This window comes from Panthera tigris, chromosome B1 (genome assembly GCF_018350195.1).
Source record: "Panthera tigris isolate Pti1 chromosome B1, P.tigris_Pti1_mat1.1, whole genome shotgun sequence".
Classification (NCBI taxonomy): Eukaryota; Metazoa; Chordata; class Mammalia; order Carnivora; family Felidae; genus Panthera; species Panthera tigris.
The window spans coordinates 193,888,393-193,907,781 of record NC_056663.1 but is presented as its reverse complement, the minus strand read 5'-3'; the positions used below and the strand labels follow the sequence as shown (position 1 = coordinate 193,907,781).

Sequence of the window (19,389 nt, the reverse complement as noted above, 5' to 3'; positions counted from 1 at the left end):
TGGGGCTCGAACTCACAAACCGTGAGAAGATAGCTTGAGTCGAGGTCGGCTGAGTTAGCCACCCAGGCGCCCCAAGCAAGTTAGTTTTATTATCTGACATGCCATGAGTTTCTTACGTGTCTTTTTCTTTATGCCTCAGGGAATGGAAGAGAAATACAGGACCTCAAAGCTAACGGATTTTTCAGCACAAGCTTGAGTTGTCTGGTTATACCAGTTTTATGGGTCCAGCTAAACTAGAAACCGGATTATTTTTTTTTTTCCCAGATGAGAAAGAGAAATCTTTCAACTCTATGACCAAGGAATAGCTCCCTTAAAGTCTCCAGGGGGGCTGGTTAATATATTTAACAAGGAAAATTATGTATTATGCATTGTACATTGTGTATTCTTGACTTTCTTGTGGAAGATCAGTAGACAATGGGTGTAAGGATTTCTTTCTGGGCTCTATTCTGTTCCATGCTGTTTGTATAACTGTAGCTTTGAAATACGTTTTGGAATCCGACATTGTGAGGCCTCCCACTTTGTTCTTTTTTGCTCAATATTCCTTTGGCTATTTGGGGTCTTTTGTGGTGCCATATGAATTTTAGAGTTGATTTTCTATTTCTCTAAAAAATGCCATTGTTTCTTTTCTTTAAGTTTAAAAATAATTTTTTAAATGTTTATTTACTTTTGAGAGAGAGAGACAGAGGTATGAGAAGGGGAGGGGCAGAGAGAGGGAGACACAGAATCCGAAGCAGGCTCCAGGCTCTGAGCTGTCAGCACAGAGCCTGACACGGGGCTCGAACCCACGACTATGAGATCTTAACCTGAGCTAAAGTCAGACGCTTAACCAACCGACTGAGCCACCCATGCGCCCCGCCATTAAGTGGTTTTAAAAAGGAAAGCATCGCTTCGCTTTCTTCCCCTACTAACACTGTCTCATAGGCATGATTATCACCATTTTCTGGTTTTCTGGGTAAGGAAACTGAACTTGGGAAAGCTGAATATCTTGTTCAGGGTTATCTGGTTGGGAAACACAGAGCTAAACAGATCCCATGCTTTCCCCAATACGTAGTTATGGTTTTTTTGTTGTTGTTTTTTTTTTTTTTTTTTTTTTTTTTTTTTTGTCAGGGGGTGGGGTGGGGTGTTACTTGTGCTAATAGGTTGAACCTATTTCATTTTAAAGATTCAGAAGGCAAAACCCCTTTCTCAGTGAAGGGGTGCCAACTAATTCCAATAATAATCCTTTATAAGTCTCTGCTTGCTAGAGAGCGTTAACTGTTTAGTAGCAGTGATTTTTAACAAGCCCATAACATTGCCATTACATGAATTATACATGGCTTATAAAATGATTATTTAGTCAGTGGAAAATTAAATCCGTCAGTGTTTTCCAAATCTGAGCTAGGACATTCATCAGAAAAAAACTGTTAAATTTTTAATCAACTGTACTGTGCTTGATGTAGCTATCAGCCTAAATTGCTCTTTCTCTGTCATTCTCCTTGTTGCGGAATATGGTGTAGAATTACCAGCTCGACGATGCTAATTGATTTTTTTCTTGCAGAGATTTAAGACAGAGTGACATGCCATCGAGCATTAAGCTAAAAAAAAAAGTTGCATGAGCTTCAAAGACACATTTCACATATACTGAGTGGTAATTTAATATTTTAGGGTTTTTTGATCTTCCTCCCTTTGACCCAACACCTCAAACCAGAGTCGCCTCAGACTGAGATCACCCTAAGGATTCAGACCCAAACGTTAAAACTAAGAGATTATGTAGTGTTAAAAGGTGGTAAGTTTATAAAAAAATAATGCAAGGAAAGAGAATGTCTGCTTGTGGATCAATAATATAGCATAGTAAAAGAGTAGATTCCCCCAATGAACGATAGCACCTAATGCTCTGTACGAACAGATAACTCATTGGACATTTCTTGTGGTCATAAAGCAATTTATACAGTTTTTCATTTTCTTTATAGATTTCTTTTTCCCACTTTTCTCCTCCTCCTCCTCCTCGTCCTCCTCCTCCTCCTTCTCCTCCTTTTCTTCTTCTTCTTCTTCTTCTTCTTCTTCTTCTTCTTCTTCTCCTGAGCACTTTAAGTTCTTCTGATGACAGTCAAGGGAAAATATTCTGTTTTTCTTCAGGGAAATATATTTATTAGGAGAACCTTCCAACCTTGTCTTTGCATCCATTAAAAGAAGTATCTTCACTGGTAGACACAGGAAGCAAGGGAAGGCACGGCCCTAAGAACACATTGTCTGCCTCTAACTCTGTGTCAGAAGCATAGCTGGCAATGGGGACCGAAACATTCAGTGCCTACCCATGCCCTCGACACAGGATTTGCGGATCCCAGGCCTCAGCTAGCATCACGCGGTGGGTTTCTGCACAGTTCTGGACCCTTTCTGGCTTTCTCGGCCATGACTTATCTTTGGCAGAACATGTTTTATCTGGACTAGTGTTTCTCAGATTCAGATGTGCATGCAACTTACCTGGGAATCTTGCTCAAATGCAGAGCCTGATTCAATTACTCTAGGGTAAGCTGGAGATCCTGCATTTCTTTTTTTCTATATTGATTTTTGGGGAGAGCACAAGTGGGGGAGGGGCAGAATGAGGGGGACAGAGGATCCCAAGCAGGCTCGGGGCTGACAGGCTGACAGCAGTGAGCCCTCTGTGGGGCTCCAACTCACAAACCGTGAGATGGTGACCTGAGCCAAAGTCAGATGCTTAACCGATTGAACCACCCAGGTGCCCCCAGATTCTGCATTTCTAACATACGCCAGGAAATTCTGATACTGCTGTTCCACTTAGAGGATCAAGGGTCTATTGCAAACATCTAGCATGGAACCTTCCAGGATGAGACTCCTGGCACCAGTCCTGGGTGTGGACCACCATTTCCTATGTGGGGCACATACTGTTCCCACCAGGCAGTCCTATGCATAAGCACTAGTGAACTGAGCAAGAACCCAGAATAGACCTTGTAAGAGGGTGGCAGGAGTGGGGTGAGGGAGTAGAGAAGGGACATCAGACATTTCTGCACACTGCTCTAGATGTAGCTCAGGGTGTCATCAGGAAGGAGGAGCTGAAGTGATCGCTGTTCCCACTTTTCCTTCCCATGAGCTCTGGTGTGGGCTCTGTCCACCTAGAGGAAGGGACAATCATTCTCGTTGTGGAGAAGCCCTTATATATAGGAAGCCCTTATATATAGGAACAGGCTCAAGGCCCCTCACCGCCTGTTCCTAACAGTTTGGGTCCCACCATAGTCTGGGGACAAATATTTACTGCTTCCCTAACTTACCCTGTACTTAGAGACTTCCATATATTTGCAGTCACTGTTCCCTCTAAGTGAAATATTCTTCTCCATTCCCCTGCCTAATGAGATCTTGGTTATCTTTCTAGATAGAGCTCATATGGGAAGGATGCCCTGTCCGCCTTCCCGGCCACCCCTCACACGGGTGGCAGCAACACTCCATCTACCTGCTGGGCTGGGTGTTGCTGCGGTAGTGACCTAATGGTTCCTCTTGCTTCTGTGCTCACCAACCCCACCCCCCGCCACGTACAATTCTGAGTTCTGAAAGGTGTAAACCAGATGATGAAAATCTCCCCTTAAACACTTCCAGCTCCACAAGTAGCCACTCAGACACCTCAAGAAAAGTCAATCTCCCTGCCCTGGTCTGGAAGCTTCTATAAAACATGTCCCTGTCTGCCTCTGAGACTCCTCTCTATACTTGGATCCCCGCCTGCACAGAGGATCTGGTTCCACCTATCTTCCATCTGAACTTGTAAAGGGGATGAGCTTACAGATGTTCCTTCTGCCCAGAATGTTCTGCCTCAGGAGCTTCCCTTGCCCAGCCCTGTCTCTTTCGGGTCTCAGCTCATTCCACAAAGCTAAAGTCTAAGTGACCTCGGGGCTCTCCCTGTGTATTGTCCTGCGTTGTTTCCATCATAGCTTCCTGAGTACCTGCCATTTTCTCCCCTGCTGTTTGTCCGTCCTCTGCTGACAGAATTCCCAGTCCCGTGAGAGAGAGGACTCTGCCTTTTCTGTGGAGCACCGTATTCCCAAGGTCAAAGCAGGTGCTGGGAGGGGTTTCGGTAATCTTGGTTGAATCCATGTTTGAAGTATTTAACAAAATGGCGTCCCCTCTAGAGAGCTAGGTCTGTGCTTGAGGGCCAGCTCTGTCCTTTACTAGATACTTTCCTTCTGTAAGCCTCAGTCTGACCACTTGTAAGGTGGGGGTATGAGTCCCACCCTTCAGAGCTGCTGTGAGAAGCAAAATCAGGTACCTCACATACCATGTGTAGCGCAGTGTGGCATGAGGTACAAGAATATACTAAGCGAAGCTACAGGTCTCATTCTTACCAACAGGCCCTTCATGCACACAAGAGGAGCTGTGGGGGGTGGCGGAAGCCAGAGGGAGTGAAGGCGCATGCCTTGGACCCACCTGGGAACCATGGCTTTCCTCTCCGAGCTCCAGAAGATACCTCAAAACTGGGAGTGTTTATCTAGAGAATCAGCTTGGAAGTTAGTAATTATCTGATTAATGACCCTCCCACAAAGGGCTTCTGTTCCAGGATGATGGGTTTAAGTGTCTCTGGACTCAAGGGGAAGATTCTAACCTGCTGCTCTGCGGATGGTAAAATATTTAAAATTAGATGTATGGAGTGCTGAGGTAATTATGTGTGCGGCAAACATATGGCAGAAGCTATATTTCTCCCGCTGAAAGAAACAAGTCCAAATATGTAACGTACACACATTCTCCTTCCCTATAAATACACAGATTGGATGATGCCGTAGCAACATTTTGTTAAGTACCAGCATCCCGGAGAAATCACTGGAAGCGCCTTATCAGAGGAACAGATGGCCGGTGTCCCTCCTGGTCTGAAGGTATTTCTGGCTGTCATGTGATTATTCTATAAATAAACCCCACCGAGAGGCAATGGAAGGTAAGCAATCGGTTGAACTCTCTGACTTTACAAAAGAAGGTACTGGAAAAAAAAAATTAAAGGCTGGTTATTTTAAAGATGATTCTGTCACAGAACCTGAGGGCTAGAAGGGGCCTTGAAAAACCATCCAGACCATATGCTCTTTTTAGGTGGAGCCTCACTGGATTGGATTCAGCTTGACTTTTGAAGACCTTCGGAGGACGACTCCAACATTCCATGGTGACGTCTGTGGTGCTGTTCAAAAACCCTGACTGTGTGGCCTCTGCCCACCCAGCTCCTACCCCCTCGCCTTCTTCCCTCCACAGCTCCCTCAGCCAGCAGACATGTTTCATGCCCCGCAACCCACAACCAAGTCTGTTTCTGCTGGTCCCATCCTGGTCTCAGGTGGGCGCTTGTGAAAGAAGTTTCTGTCAACCAGGAGCCAAGAACCTTCCACGCAATTGCACGCAATGTGCTTGTTTTGTTTCCTTCTCACAACTGGACAGTGAGACACGTTTCATTGTTTTTATTTTATGGGATGAGGTTTTGAAGTCCTAGGTGTTAGCTGTTATTCAACCAAGCTGATGAAGGTACTAACTGGAAAGAAGAAGGGGGCAGTGACCCAGGTTCTTTGCCTTCTTGCCACCTCATCAGAGCTGGGCCACAGTCCTGTCCTTTCTTTCTAATTCCTTCTATGCTCAGTGCCTCCCAAGAATGCCCTTCCCAGAAATTAAGGGGCCACCATTTACTCTCTAAATTAGAACATGGGGGCACCTGGGTGGCTCAGTCAGTTAAGCAACCAACTCTTGATTTCAGCTCAGGTCACGATCTCATGGTTTGTGGGATCGAGGCCCATGTTGGGCTCTGTGCTGAAAGAACAGAGCCTGCTTGGGATTCTCTCTCTCTCTTCTCTCTGCCCCTCCCCCCCCCCATAAATCAATAAACTTAAAAAAAATAAAGTAGAACATGAAACTTAACCCATGCGTAGGTAAGGAATAGCTGTAGAATGAGAATCCCTATGTCCTTCTCTTCATTCATTCATTCATTCACTCCCTACCTTAACAAAAATTCTTCAACATGATAATGGGAGTAAAGGATGTATTCCATACCTGCTCAAGCTTGTCCTTCTTTAAATGTCTCTATCGCTACCTCTGTCTTACCCCCATTTAGTTACTTAAGCTCCTGAATCATAGTTCCCAGGGCTGGAACATAGAGAAATGACTTACCATAGTGGGTGGTCGTGATTATGGCAAAGTGCTGTCTGGGAAATGCTTGAATCTTTAGCCACTGCTGGTACCCTCTCCCTTGTGTGCAGAATGAAGCAGGGTGATGCTTCTTCTCACGTCCATCACAATCCTTTCTCACGATGGGAAAAACATGTGGCTATTTTCCAAATTCCTAGGGCTGGAGCCGTACGAATTTCTTACAGTTTAAGCTCTACTGATCTCATTCACTGATGTATGTTCAGAACCCAAATGGGAGTGGGGCCAGTCTAAAGCAGGTGCTTAATGGATTTTTGTTGAAACACGTATTGATAAATGGAATCTGAAAGCAAAACAACTTTTTCAGAAAATTCCCTACTCGCTAGTTTTTATAAAATAGGCATTTTCTTTACACAGTAAAAATAAGCTATTTTCCAATCACACTTTTCTGTGTGTTTTATCCTAAAATGGTAATAATCTTAGTCATTTCTAAAGAAAACTGGGGTTTTCAAACTGCCTAAAAATCTTTCTTTATTTCCAAAATTCTTTGTTCCTGCATTCAAGGAATGACCCAGATCTTTTACTTAAAGAATTTCAAAGAAAGAGTGGCCTTTTATTTTTTAAATTTAATTTTAGGAATTGATATTTAAGATAATTTTAGTTTTAAGGGAAAAAAAAAAGTCTTACATAAATGAAACTATGCCAGAGACTTTTAAAAGACTTTGGTGGTTCTGTGTTTTTACAATTACTGTTTGCCTTATGTGAAAAGGATGTTCATCAGTAGAGAATTTTAAACAAGGCTGCTGGAATTTTATTGGCACAGAAAGCCTGTTTGCATACCTCTGGATGACAACTTCGCTTTTTCATCAACAATCAAATTGCTTTCTGCAGTACTAATTATATGTCTATTATTCGCTTTGTGAAATTTCTTTGGCCCTGCTGTTGACATTTCCTATAGAAACTTGGACTCTGGGAGAAGAAAAGGGTCGATTCCTCCCGAGAGAAGGATGTCACAGGCTCCGTGGATGAAGCCTTGGACAGATAGATGGCAGTGGCCTTCACCTTGCCATGGGGTCACTGGGGGAGCTTGGCCCTGACATGCGATCCCTCTGGGCCTCGGTTTCCCCATAGAAGAATTGTTTAAGTTGGACAAGTAATTCCATTTTTTTTTTCTCTAACGTTATTATAAATGCCTCTCTTTTCTTCCATTAAAGATAATATATGTTCATGGTAGAAAAATAAGAAACATCAGGAAAAAAATCTCTTCTAAAATCATCACCTTTCTATTTATACATACTTATGCCTATGTAAAAGTGTGTGTGCACATGCGCACACATGCACACGCTCACACACATTCCCTTATGAGAGCATATGCAGATTTACAAATGCCTTGGAGCCCCGTGGACTGACCAGACTAGACATCTCGACCCGGTCCTTCCAGCTACATGCTGCCCTTGCCCTTCTTTTTCATTTTGATTTTTTGGAAATAATTATAGATTCATAGGAAACTGCAAAGATAATTCAGAGAGGTGCCATGTACCCACCCTCACCCCCATTCTGTGGCTGCAAGAAATCCTGCTCGCATCATGCACAGTATATAATCCTCACATAATCCTATTACACACGTCAAATAGTTTTAGAACTGCTAACCCGTATCTCTATGAGAAACGATTTTACTGAATGACAGCATTTGCACGCAGTTCTTATTGTCTTGTGCTTTACCAGATATTTTATCCAAATGCCAGTTTTTCAAGGTGGTTTAGGTCAGTTCTTTGCTTCCCCAACCCCTTCGGTGCGCTTTCGATATTCGCGGCGATGTGATGAAGTTCATTTTGTGTCTTTTATTCTCTACCTTGGATTCCCCTGCATTCTGGTTGATTTTAATGATTTATTTGGGGGTGTTTGTGAAATGTTCCTGTGACGTTAAGAGTGAGGGCTATCTAAAGAAGTCCACTCGGAGAAGCGGCCCTCTCTCCTTATAAGACCACTTGGCCCTCCTCTCTGCTCCTGTCCAGCCTTTTCCTAGCTATCCTTTGCATATAACCAATCTCTTTAGTTTTTGGTTTATCCTCCCTGTTCAACTTTTGCAAAAATTATGTGTGGTGCATTTTCTTATATCCTTTTCTTTCTTACATGAAGGGTAGCATACCGTAGACACGACTTTGCACTTTGCTTTTTTCATGGGATAGTATATTCTGAAAATCACATCATACTAATCAAAGGAGATCTTCCTTGATTTTTGCTATAGGTACATACTATTACTTTGTGTGGACGTGCCACATTTATTTTCAATAATTCTGCTTTGAGTATTTAAGTAGTTTCTGATATTTTGAAATAACAAGCAATGCTGCCACGAATAACCTTGTGCATATCTGTTATGTCATGCCGTAGATTCCTAGGAATTGAATTGTGGAGTCAAAAGGTAAGCATATGGGTAGTTTTGTTGGGTCTGGAGTTCCCCTCCAGAAGGGTTGTATTGGTTCGCATGTCTACCAGTAATGTTTGAAGAGAATGTGTTGTCTCACAGTTTTACCAACAGGATATGTTCTATTTTTGTAAGAGATTTTGTATATTAGAGTAGTTTTAGGTTCACCGAAAAATTGAGTGGAGAGTAGACAGTTCCTGTATATTCACCGCCCCGCACATGGGTGTCCTTCGCCACCATCAGTATCCCTGGTCAGGGTGCTACATTTGCTGCAATTGATGAACCCACTCTGATACATCATAACCAAAGTTCATACTTTCCATTAGGGCTCACCCTTGGTGTTATACACTGTATGGGTTTTGACAAATAATGACATATATAATGACATATATCTGCCATTCTAATATTATATAGAACAGTTTCACTGCCCTATAAATACTCCATGCTGTCCCTGTTCATCCGTCACTCTTCCCTAGGCCCTGCTGACCACTGATCTTTTTGCTGTCTCCATAGTTTTGTCTTTTCCTGGATGTCGTATAGTTGGAATCATATAGTACGTAGCCTTTCAGATTGACTTCTTTCCTTTCATAATATGCATTCAAAGTTCCTCCATGTCTTTTCATGGCTTCATAGCTCACTTTTTTGAGTATTGAATAATATTCCATTGTCTGGATGTAGTTTTCTACCTTCCTTCCTTTCTTTCTTTCTTTCTTCTTTCTTTCAATCCATTTACCTACCAAAGAATATCTTGGTTGCTTCTGAGTTTCAGCAAATGAGAACAAAGCTACTATAAACATCCGTGCTTAGGTTGTTGTATGGGTGCAAGCTTTCAGTTCCTTTGGTAAATATTGAGAAACATGACTCCTGTGTCATAAGGGTAAGAGTATATTTAGTTTTGTAAAAAAAAAAAAAAAAAAAAAATACTAGGGGCGCCTGGGTGGCTCAGTCGGTTGAGCGTCCGACTTCGGCTCAGGTCACGATCTCACGGTCTGTGAGTTCGAGCCCTGCGTCAGGCTCTGGGCTGATGGCTCAGAGCCTGGAGCCTGCTTCCGATTCTGTGTCTCCCTCTCTCTCTGCCCCTCCCCCGTTCATGCTCTGTCTCTCTGTCTCAAAAATAAATAAATGTTAAAAAAAAAATTAAAAAAAAAAATACCCAACTGTCTTCCAAGTGGTGGTACCATTTTGTATTCTCATCAGCAATGAAGGGGAGCTCCTGCTGTTCCACATCCTCAATTGCCAGCATTTGGTGTTATCAGTGTTTTAGATTTTGGCCATTTTAATAGGTGAGTAGTAGCATCTTGTTTTAATTTGCAATTCCCTAATAACATATGATGCTGAGCATCCATTCATATGCTATGTGCCATCTGTATATTTTCTATCTTCTCTGGTGGGGTGTCTGTTCAGGTCTTGCACCCAGTTTTGAAAATTATGCCATTCATTTTCTCACTTAAGACTATATTTTTGAATAACAGTCCCTTATCAGACATGTCTTTTGCAAATGTGTTCTCCAAGTCGGTGGCTTGTCTTTTCATTCTGTTTATAGTGTCTTCCCCAGACCAGAAAATTTTAATTTTCATGAAGTCTAGCTCATCAATGATTTCTTCCATGGGTCATGCCTTTGTGTTGTATCTACAAAGTCATTACTTTGTCCAAGATTGGGTGGGTTTCCTCCTATGTTATTGTCTAGGAACTTTACAGTTTTGTACTTTAAAAAAAAAAAATTAATGTTTTATTTTTAAGACAGAACATGAGTGGGGTAGGGGCAGAGAGAGAGAGGGAGACACAGAATCTGAAGCAGGCACCAGGCTCTGAGCTGTCAGCACAGAGCCTGACGCGGGGCTCGAACTCACAAACTGAGATCATGACCTGAGCCGAAGTCGGACATTCAACCGACTGAGCCACCCAGGCACCCCAACAGTTTTGTACTTTAAATTATGTTTAGAATCCACTTTCAGTCCATTTTTTGTGAAGGGTGTGAGGCTTGTGTCTAGATTCTGTCTCTGCGTGTGGCTATCCAGTCGTTTCAGTACCATTTGTTTTCTTACTTTTAAATCATTTGTCAATCTGAGAGGTGAAAAATAACTCAAGCATTATTATAACTTGCATTTATTTAACTAATTTGAACTTTTTAATATATTTAGAGTGATGTTTATATGCTCTTCCAAATTGTATGTCCATATATATATTTTTTCTATTTTTCTATTATTTTTGTCCTTTGTCCTTAAAATTTTAAGAATTCCTTGCTTATTAGGCATCTTAAACCTTTGGCCATGGTACATGTTGCTTTTTTCCCCAGCTGTCTTTTGATTTTGATTATGATGTTTTGTGTGATGCATTTTTACATATTTTTCTGTAGTCAATTTTATCAACTTTTCCTTATTGCCTCTGGATTTTGGGTCATATTTAGGAAGCCTGTCTCTACTCTGTAGTTAAAAAGGAATTCACCCATATAGTATATATATGGTCCCATTTTTTGTATTTAGGTTTCTAATCCATTCAGAATTTATTCTTGTATATGGTGTGATATGAATCTAATTTTTATCTTTTTTTTTCCAAAATGATTTGCCCAGTTCTCCTAACACCATGTATTTAAAACTCCATCTTTGTCTGAAGTTTGTCCTGATCACTGTGTTCTCAGATCTGGTTTCTGCTGCAGAGTATTATCAATAGAAGTGAGATCTTATACTTTCCTTTGATTTTTGTTTGAAGAACACTTGTTTAAGTGCGGAATTCTTATAATTTGATTGCCAATGAACTCTTGCTTCTCCTTAACATAAGAGTTTACCTGTGTGCTCCTCAGAAGGGAAGGCTGTTTCTCTGTATCTCAGCCTGGTACTCTGTGACTGCAAGCTGGAATAATGAGATGGGTGTCTTAAACACCCTTTTGAGAACGTCTTTTGCTGTGCACGGTTGACATTGAAACCATCAGTCTCACATTAGGGAGCCAAGGCCCTTCCTGTATAACGACATTTACCACCTGCCATTCCCCATCAATAGTAGGCTATAGGTTGTAGTCTATGGGGAATAGATATGTTGTCTGCCTTGGGTCTGGTATGGTGCCACACACACAGTAGATAATAAGTTAACTTTTTTTTAAAATGATGATGCAGTGAAAGAATACACAAATGAGTGATGCATTAGTCTTAAATCATCTCAAGTTCACTGTAGGAGCAGGTATGATTATCAGCTTAGTAGACAGGCAACACCAATTTTGCAGCCATATTTAAATCAGGAAAATTATATTTCTGAGTGTATGTTCCCCCTACAGATCACTGATCTGTGGGTGTTAATATTATGGATCAGGTATTGCACAAGGACATTTCACTCTTATTAGCTCACTTAATTCTCAGCACAACCCTACAAAGTAGATATTTTTAGCATGCTTAACAACAGGAGAGAGGAAGCTCAGAAATTTTCGGTGACTCGAAGAAGACAATCTAGCTACAGAATGAAGCCAGGTCTCTGGGCTTCAAGTGCACTCATTTCTCAACAGCGTGTTGAGAAGTGTTAAGATTTTTTTCGGCCAAGATATAGAACCGAGGAGAGTATAATGATGGCCACAACTGCCCATGACCCACTCCTTACATGGACTGATACGTGGTAATTTATTGACAATTCACAAACTATTTACAAAATACTTACAAACTATTTCTTGAGAAGGTGTCAGAACTTTACTGCTTCTTACAATATTATTCATATACCCTGTTCTGTAGCAGGTGATAAATAATTCAGACTGAATTTGGCAAAAGCAAATGTTTGTCCTTTCCCACTTTCAGTTGGCTTGGGAGGAAATTATTTTCCCTCTTCAATTGTTTACTGAACAAAAAGGCATTTACATTGTTTTCTAAGCCAGCTGTGTGGTCTGGCCTGTTTTCCCCCATTGCTTCGATGAATAAATTGTGCAAAATCTCCTTGTTCCAGTAACAGGAGATCCTGCTAAGAAAACATTCAGTTAGACTCCTACAATAAAGCACACCAATCTGACGTCTGGGTCAGATTTAAGAAATCAATTCTCCCCTGCTTCCAAAGAAGTCATTTTATTCTGGAAGACAAACTATCATGGTATAACCTGGAAAATGAAAATCTTTATTTAGAGCCACTCTGGGTTTTCTGGTGGGTCAATAGTTGTATTTAATATATGTAAAGATAGGTCAAAGGCAGTTTCATATAATAATATTTTCTTAGGGCTAACTGAGTACTCCTGATAACAACATGGTAAAAATATCATGAATTTGTGCAGAGCATTTTATTATCAGTACAAGGTGGTCCTGCATTTGAAGGCAGCCATAATGCAGGGAAAGGAAGACTAAAATTAGTTGGATTTGGAGTCAGGTGTTGTAAGATCAGTTTCCAGCTGAATGATTTGTTAGTCACTTGAGTGAACCGAGGGTCTTACCTTCTCTGAACATGTAAAATGTGAAGGCTTAAATGAGATTTGCATACGAGAACATTCTATATGATCTAAAACATCATGCAAATGTAACATCTTTTATTCCAATAATTTTTCTTATAGTTTTTTCTTCCCATTGACTTATGTAGGTAGGTAAGGATAGTAAGGGCCTACAGAAATTTACCTGAGGGGCGCCTGGGCAGCTAAGTCAGTTAGGCATGCGACTCTTGGTTTCAATTCAGGTCATGCACAACTTGGTGAGTTCGAGCCCCACATCGGGTTCTGTACTGACAGCGTGGAGTCTGTTTGGGATTCTCTTTCTCTCCCTTCCTCTCTACCCCCTCCCCCCACTCGTGCTGTCTCTGTCACTCTCAAACAAATAAACTTCAAAAAAAAGTTACTTAAGACACAAGCAGTGTGAACCTTCTGGTTATGTCCATTTTGGAAGGAGGGAGCTGCAAGCAGAAAGGAAAGGAGCTCAGGTTTCTCTGGTCAGTCTTTCAACGACTTTTTAATGCATATGACTCCATGGCGAGTCCTATTCTAGGTGCTGGGAAGAGGTTGAAGAAGACCACGCTTATCCAGTTTACCACAACTGTGGTGCCACAGAAATTTCAGCAACTATTATAAAAGGGAATATCCTAATTCCGCCCCTCAAGGCCCTTGTGCCATATTGGTGTGGGGTGGGAAGGCTGATGCACAACTAAATAATTGTTACTGGTCTGACCCATGTCACAGACTTCCAAAACAGAGGACATTAGATTTCTATTTTTAGACTCTTGGCTGAAGTCTCCTTTGCTTCAACTTGACATAAGACCAAATTCTCTCTTGGGTTCTTCTCCTTACACCAACTGGCCAGGAATTTTGGGATTGACTCTTTTTCCAAACAATAGGGAGTGGGTAAAGCAAAATGCTCAGTCCACTTGTGGCCCACAGTGTGGGGTTGTGGTTATATTGCTGCCCCCCGGTGTCATCCTCACTACCCTCTGTGTCCTGAGATATAGCTCATCACACCTTATGGTTACAGCTGTAGCTCACACTCTTGCTCAGAATTCTTGGGAGAGTGACTGCTAAGAGGGCGTTTCTTGTCTTTCTCCCATGAACATCAAGCCTCGCACCATCCAACATGGAAGCTACTTAAAAGCAAGAGCGCTTGAAAGTGAAATAAGTCAGGCAGAGAAAGACAGATCCCATCTGTTTTCACTCCTATGTGGATCCTGAGAAACTTAACAGAAGACCATGGGGGAGGGGAAGGGGGAAAAAAAAGTTACAGAGGGGGAAGGAGGCAAACCATAAGAGACTCTTAAATACTGAGAACAATCTGAGGGTCAATAGGGGGGTGGGAGGGAGGGAGGGTGGGTGACGGGCATTGAGGAGGACACCTGTTGGGATGAGCACTGGGTGTTGTATGGAAACCAATTTGACAATAAATTATGTTTAATATAAAAAAATAAAAGCAAGAGCACTTGAAATGTGACTTGTCCCAATTGAGGTGCACCATAAGTAGAAAATACACCCTTGATTTCAAGATTTAATACATGAAAAAAGGGTATAAAGTATCTCATTATTTTTATATTAATTATTTCTTAAGACGATAATATTTTGGATATATTAGGTTAAATAAATAAAAAAATGGGTTAAAATTATGTAGGTTTCTTTTTACTTTTTTAAATGTTTGTTTGAGAGAGAGAGAGAGCAAGAAGGGGAGGGGCAGAGAAGGGAGACACAGAATCTGAAGCAGCTCCAGGCTCTGAGTTGTTAGCACAGAGCCCGACACGGGACTGGAACTCATGAACCACGAGATCATGACCTGAGCCAAAGTCAGATGCTATCATGACCTGGCCTGAAGTCTTTTGCTTAACTGACTGAGACACCCAGGTGCCTGTCCTTTAATTTTTTTAAAGGTAGTAACTAGAACATTAAAACTATGTACATGATTTGCATTTTTTTCTAGTGGATTTTGTGAGTTAAGTTTTTGGGTGTTTTCAGATTTGTTGGTGAACCCCTTCTTCTACCATAACGTTTTCCTCTTTGGTGTTCTTTGTGCCTCACGACCTTCAGTTCCCACCATCCTGATTCACCAGGCACGCTCTCAAATACTGGCCCCTGAAAGAGAAAGCATTCAGAATCTAGATCCTTTTCCTCTCAGGTTTCTTCATTCGTGTGCAGATTTACTGACTCTCCCCCACCCTTCAGTGCTAACTGGGTACATTTAGGGGGATTTGGAGGGGCTACCTTGCCAAGCCCCTCCCCTACAGTAAGTATCCACTTGTCTTTCATTTACAAAAATTTACAATTACTTCAGGGATTTCTCTCAGAACAGAGACGAGGTTTTGCTTCCACCCAGACTGGGGTGGGCAGTTAGGTTTATTGGGGCCACAGCCAGGGGACCAATGGTTGGACCTGAGTACACTTGCCAGCTCGTGCTTCTTGATAGCATAGGAATTGGAAGAACCCTGGGCTTGACTGATGAGCTCATCTGCTGGATACTCAGCAATGGTCTTGATGTTTCAGAGGGCTGCCCCACGGGCACCTGTGCACAGCAGTCAGACGGCCTGATTCCCAGGCCGTAGTGGGGACACATCGGTGGCCTGATGCTTCACTGTTCTGGTTCGCCCAGTTCGGGTTGAGTCCTCCCAGAACCTGTGAATAATCACATGCACCAGGACCTGTGCGGTCAGAGGGGGGTGATGTGTGGTTTCTCACCGGTGAGCAGATAGGTCATCTCCAAGGTATACTTGGCAATGGGCATGGTCATGAGCTGCTTGCCGTTGTTATGGCCGTGCAACGTCATCGAGTTGGTGAGGCTCTCCACAGCAGGGTGCCAGGCTTTTCAGAAGCATTTGGCGGCATAGTGCCCTGTGCTGCGGGACAAGTACTTGGCACATTCTGCTTCACCGCAATGTAATCCTTCAAGGAAACGGCACTCATCTGCACGTCACTGGTGCTCCACTTCCCCAGGGGTTTGATGTCGGGGGTCTCTGTGATGCAGGTTGCACCATCTCCCACTCGGTCACCTTGAAGGCGTGGCTGGGGATCACAATGGTTCCAGGCACACCATACACACGCCCCTACGGGCAAAAGCCACTTAACCTGCTCCATTCTTACCATCTGTAAAATGGGCATGGTATTTAATGCCTATTTGGCTAACAGAGTCCAAAAGAAAGCGGTTGGGAAATCATATAACCTTGAGAAGAAACCGCCCCTCCGCCCTAAAAATCAGGAGTTGGAAGCACTCGTGTTTAAATGGTGTCCCCTGCACATCAGCTCATCTCCAAAAGAAAAAACAAAGAATCAGTTGATGGGATTAAATCACCTAGAGATGTGTCACCTCTTAGAAGCATTGGAAATGTGTGAGAGCTTCAGGCATAACCTGTGTGTGCCAGAATCAAAGCACGGATAACAGGCTCACTACCCCATGGGCTAAAGCAAACGCTCCAGGGATCCCACAGCCAGACCACCGTTTTCTAATAAAGCATTCTCCACTGTAACACAGTCCTTAAAGTGTTAGAAAGGTCTTAGCATGGATTATAGCAAACATCTCAGTACATCTTTCTCAGAAAGGATGTTGAAGCACCACTGGGGTGAATTTTAAATATGGTCTTATTAACATATCCTTTCCTATAGCTCAGAAAACGTAGGAGGCACTAAAAGTCCTCCTAGAAACTGCATTGTTCATGAAAAGATGTTCAACGTCACTCCTCATCAGGGAAATAAAAATCAAGACCACACTGAGATACCACCTCACGCTGGTCAGAGTGGCTAAAATGAACAAATCAGGAGACTATAGGTGCTGGCGAGGATGTGGAGAAACGGGAACCCTCTTGCACTGTAGGTGGGAACGCAAACTGGTGCAGCCACTCTGGAAAACAGTGTGGAGGTGCCTCAAAAAATTAAAAATAGATCTACCCTATGACCCAGGAATAGCACTGCTAGGAATTTACCCAAAGGATACAGGAGTGCTGATGCGTAGGGGCACTTGTACCCCAATGTTTATAGCAGTGCTTTCAACAATAGCCAAATTATGGAAAGAGCCTCAATGTCCATCAGCTGATGAATGGGTAAAGAAATTGTGGTTTATATACACAATGGAATACTACTTGGCAATGAGAGAGTGAAATCTGGCCATTTGTAGCAACGTGGATAGAACTGGAGAGTGTGATGCTAAGTGAAATAAGTCAGGCAAAGAAAGACAGATATCATTTGTTTTCACTCATATGTGGATCCTGAGAAACTTAACAGAAGACCAAGGAGGAGGGGAAGGGAAATAAAAGTTAAAGTTACAGACAGGGAAGGAAGCAAACCATAAGAGACTCTTAAATACGGAGAACAAACTGAGGGCTGATGGGGGGTGGAGAAGACGGGAAAGTGGATGACGGGCATTGAGGAAGGCACTTGTTGGGATGAGCACTGGGTGTTGTATGGAAATCTGTTTGACAACACATTATATTTAGTATATAAAAAAAGAAAGTGCATTGTTGAAACCTGACTTATTTTTCACTATGCATGCAAAATTCATGCAAAGTGGTAACGCATGCATTCAAAGTCACTACCCGAGGGGGCTTGTGGGTTGGTCAGGTGAGATTCTGAAGCAATTACTCTGAAAATGTTAGACTGCTGGGTTTTTTAATGTTTATTTACTTATTTTGAGAGTGAGAGGAACAGAGAGAGAACCCCAAGCGATCCAGATGGGGGCTCGCTCTCAGGAACAGTGAGACGATGACCTGAGCTGAAACCAAGAGTCAGACACTTAACTGACTGAGTCACCCATGCACCCCAGGCTGCTTTTCAATCTAAACAGAGGCATAGCTACTGTGCGTCTCCTCTCGAGCTACAAGGTGTTGACATGTTAGAAGGAAGTCCCAATTATTTAAGTGAGAATGGGAATGTGGAAGGGGTCTTGACTTTATTACACTGTTTGGCTGTGATATTCAAGACATACGGAATTTGAGAATATTTTCAATGGGTATTGAAGGTTGGGGATGGGTGATGGTGGTAGACAGTGGGTCCACAACCCTGGGCTGAGATGACCAAAGAGCTAAAACTGCATAAAAGGCCCTTCTATTCAGAACAATCTACTCCCACGGTGGCTTCTTCTATATAGAGTTAGTAAGTCAAATCTGTGACTAGCAACACTAAAGTTGGAATGAAAATACCTGCCCACAGACAGATATCTAAAAGAACACTCATAACAGCTTTATTCATTCAGTGGAATACAACTCAGCCATAAAAAGGAAAGGACTATTGGTAAATAGAATACCATGGATTAATCTTATAAACCTTACATTTGGGCAATAGAGGCCAGAAAATAAGATTAAGTATAATGTTATTCCATTAATATGAAGTTCCAGGATAGGAGACACTAAATTATGGTGACTGGTACCAGCATAGTTGTGTCCAGGGAGAAGAAATGCCTGGAATGTGGTATAAGGGGGGTACTTTGTGGAAAGATGAAAATGTTCTGTATCATTTGGGGGGTGGCGTTTGAACAAAGGTATACGTTGGTCAAAACTCATCAAAATGTACATAAAATCTGCATTTTATTGTATGCAATTTGTACTCCTATTTATAAAAAAGGTAGAAGAAAAAAAGTCGTTTCCCAAGTTTAAATACAATTTCCTTATAGCACAGCTATCATGAGTCTGGGTTCAATCTGATTTCAACATTCATCCATATATGAGTCTTCTCTTCTCCAAGGATTTAATACAATTTCTTTCACTCTTTTCCCAGGAAGTGGGTGAAAAGGAAAAGTAGTCTGTCCGTGAACGGGCTTTACTAATGGGAGAAAGGGTTTGCCCAACCATTGCACTTAAAAGACCAGAGAACAATCCCCTCCTTCAGGTATCTAGTTTCAGACTGTTTTAATGATAATTGCCCTGTAATGGTTCCCTTAGCAACTAGCATCTAACATCTGAAATAGAATTTGGAGTTTGAGGAAGAAATATGTTGTATTTTTCAGGCCACTTTTCCAAAGGGGCAAGCATCTAGAAGAAGCATCTTTCATTTCAAACAGAATGAAGGTAAAGACGACATAATTACAAGAGAGATATAAGCTGGTTTCACCACATACTTCTCCATTGCCTTGACAGTCAGTCAGCAATCTAATCTAGCCTCTAGCCTCTGTCTGTTGATTCATTATATTCAAATAAGGTACAGCATGAGTACAAAAATCTGGATATGGACCAACAAAAGTGAATTCTCTGCCATATGCTTTATAATTCTTCCAGTCCTGAGAAACTAAGCGATCTTGTTTCAGTTAGTGTAAAAATGTAAAGTAGCTTCAGATAAACACTAAAAGAACCTGAGTATTCTAACAGTAATGATTAACAATAATATTTATATTAATATTTATATTCTGGCTTCCGGATTTTGATGAATTTCTTTCTTTGACTTGTAGTCATAAGAGAGGATGACAATGATGATGATGATGGTGATGGTGATGATGGTGATGGTGATGATGGTGATGGTGGTAGTAGTGACG

General features: G+C 42.0%; 1 pseudogene; it reads right to left on the bottom strand.

Annotated features, from left to right (window-relative positions):
• Window positions 1–15,184: 15,184 nt before the first annotated feature.
• Window positions 15,185–18,986, bottom strand: LOC102963596 (annotated as a pseudogene).
• Between the last annotated feature and the right edge of the window lie 403 nt (window positions 18,987–19,389).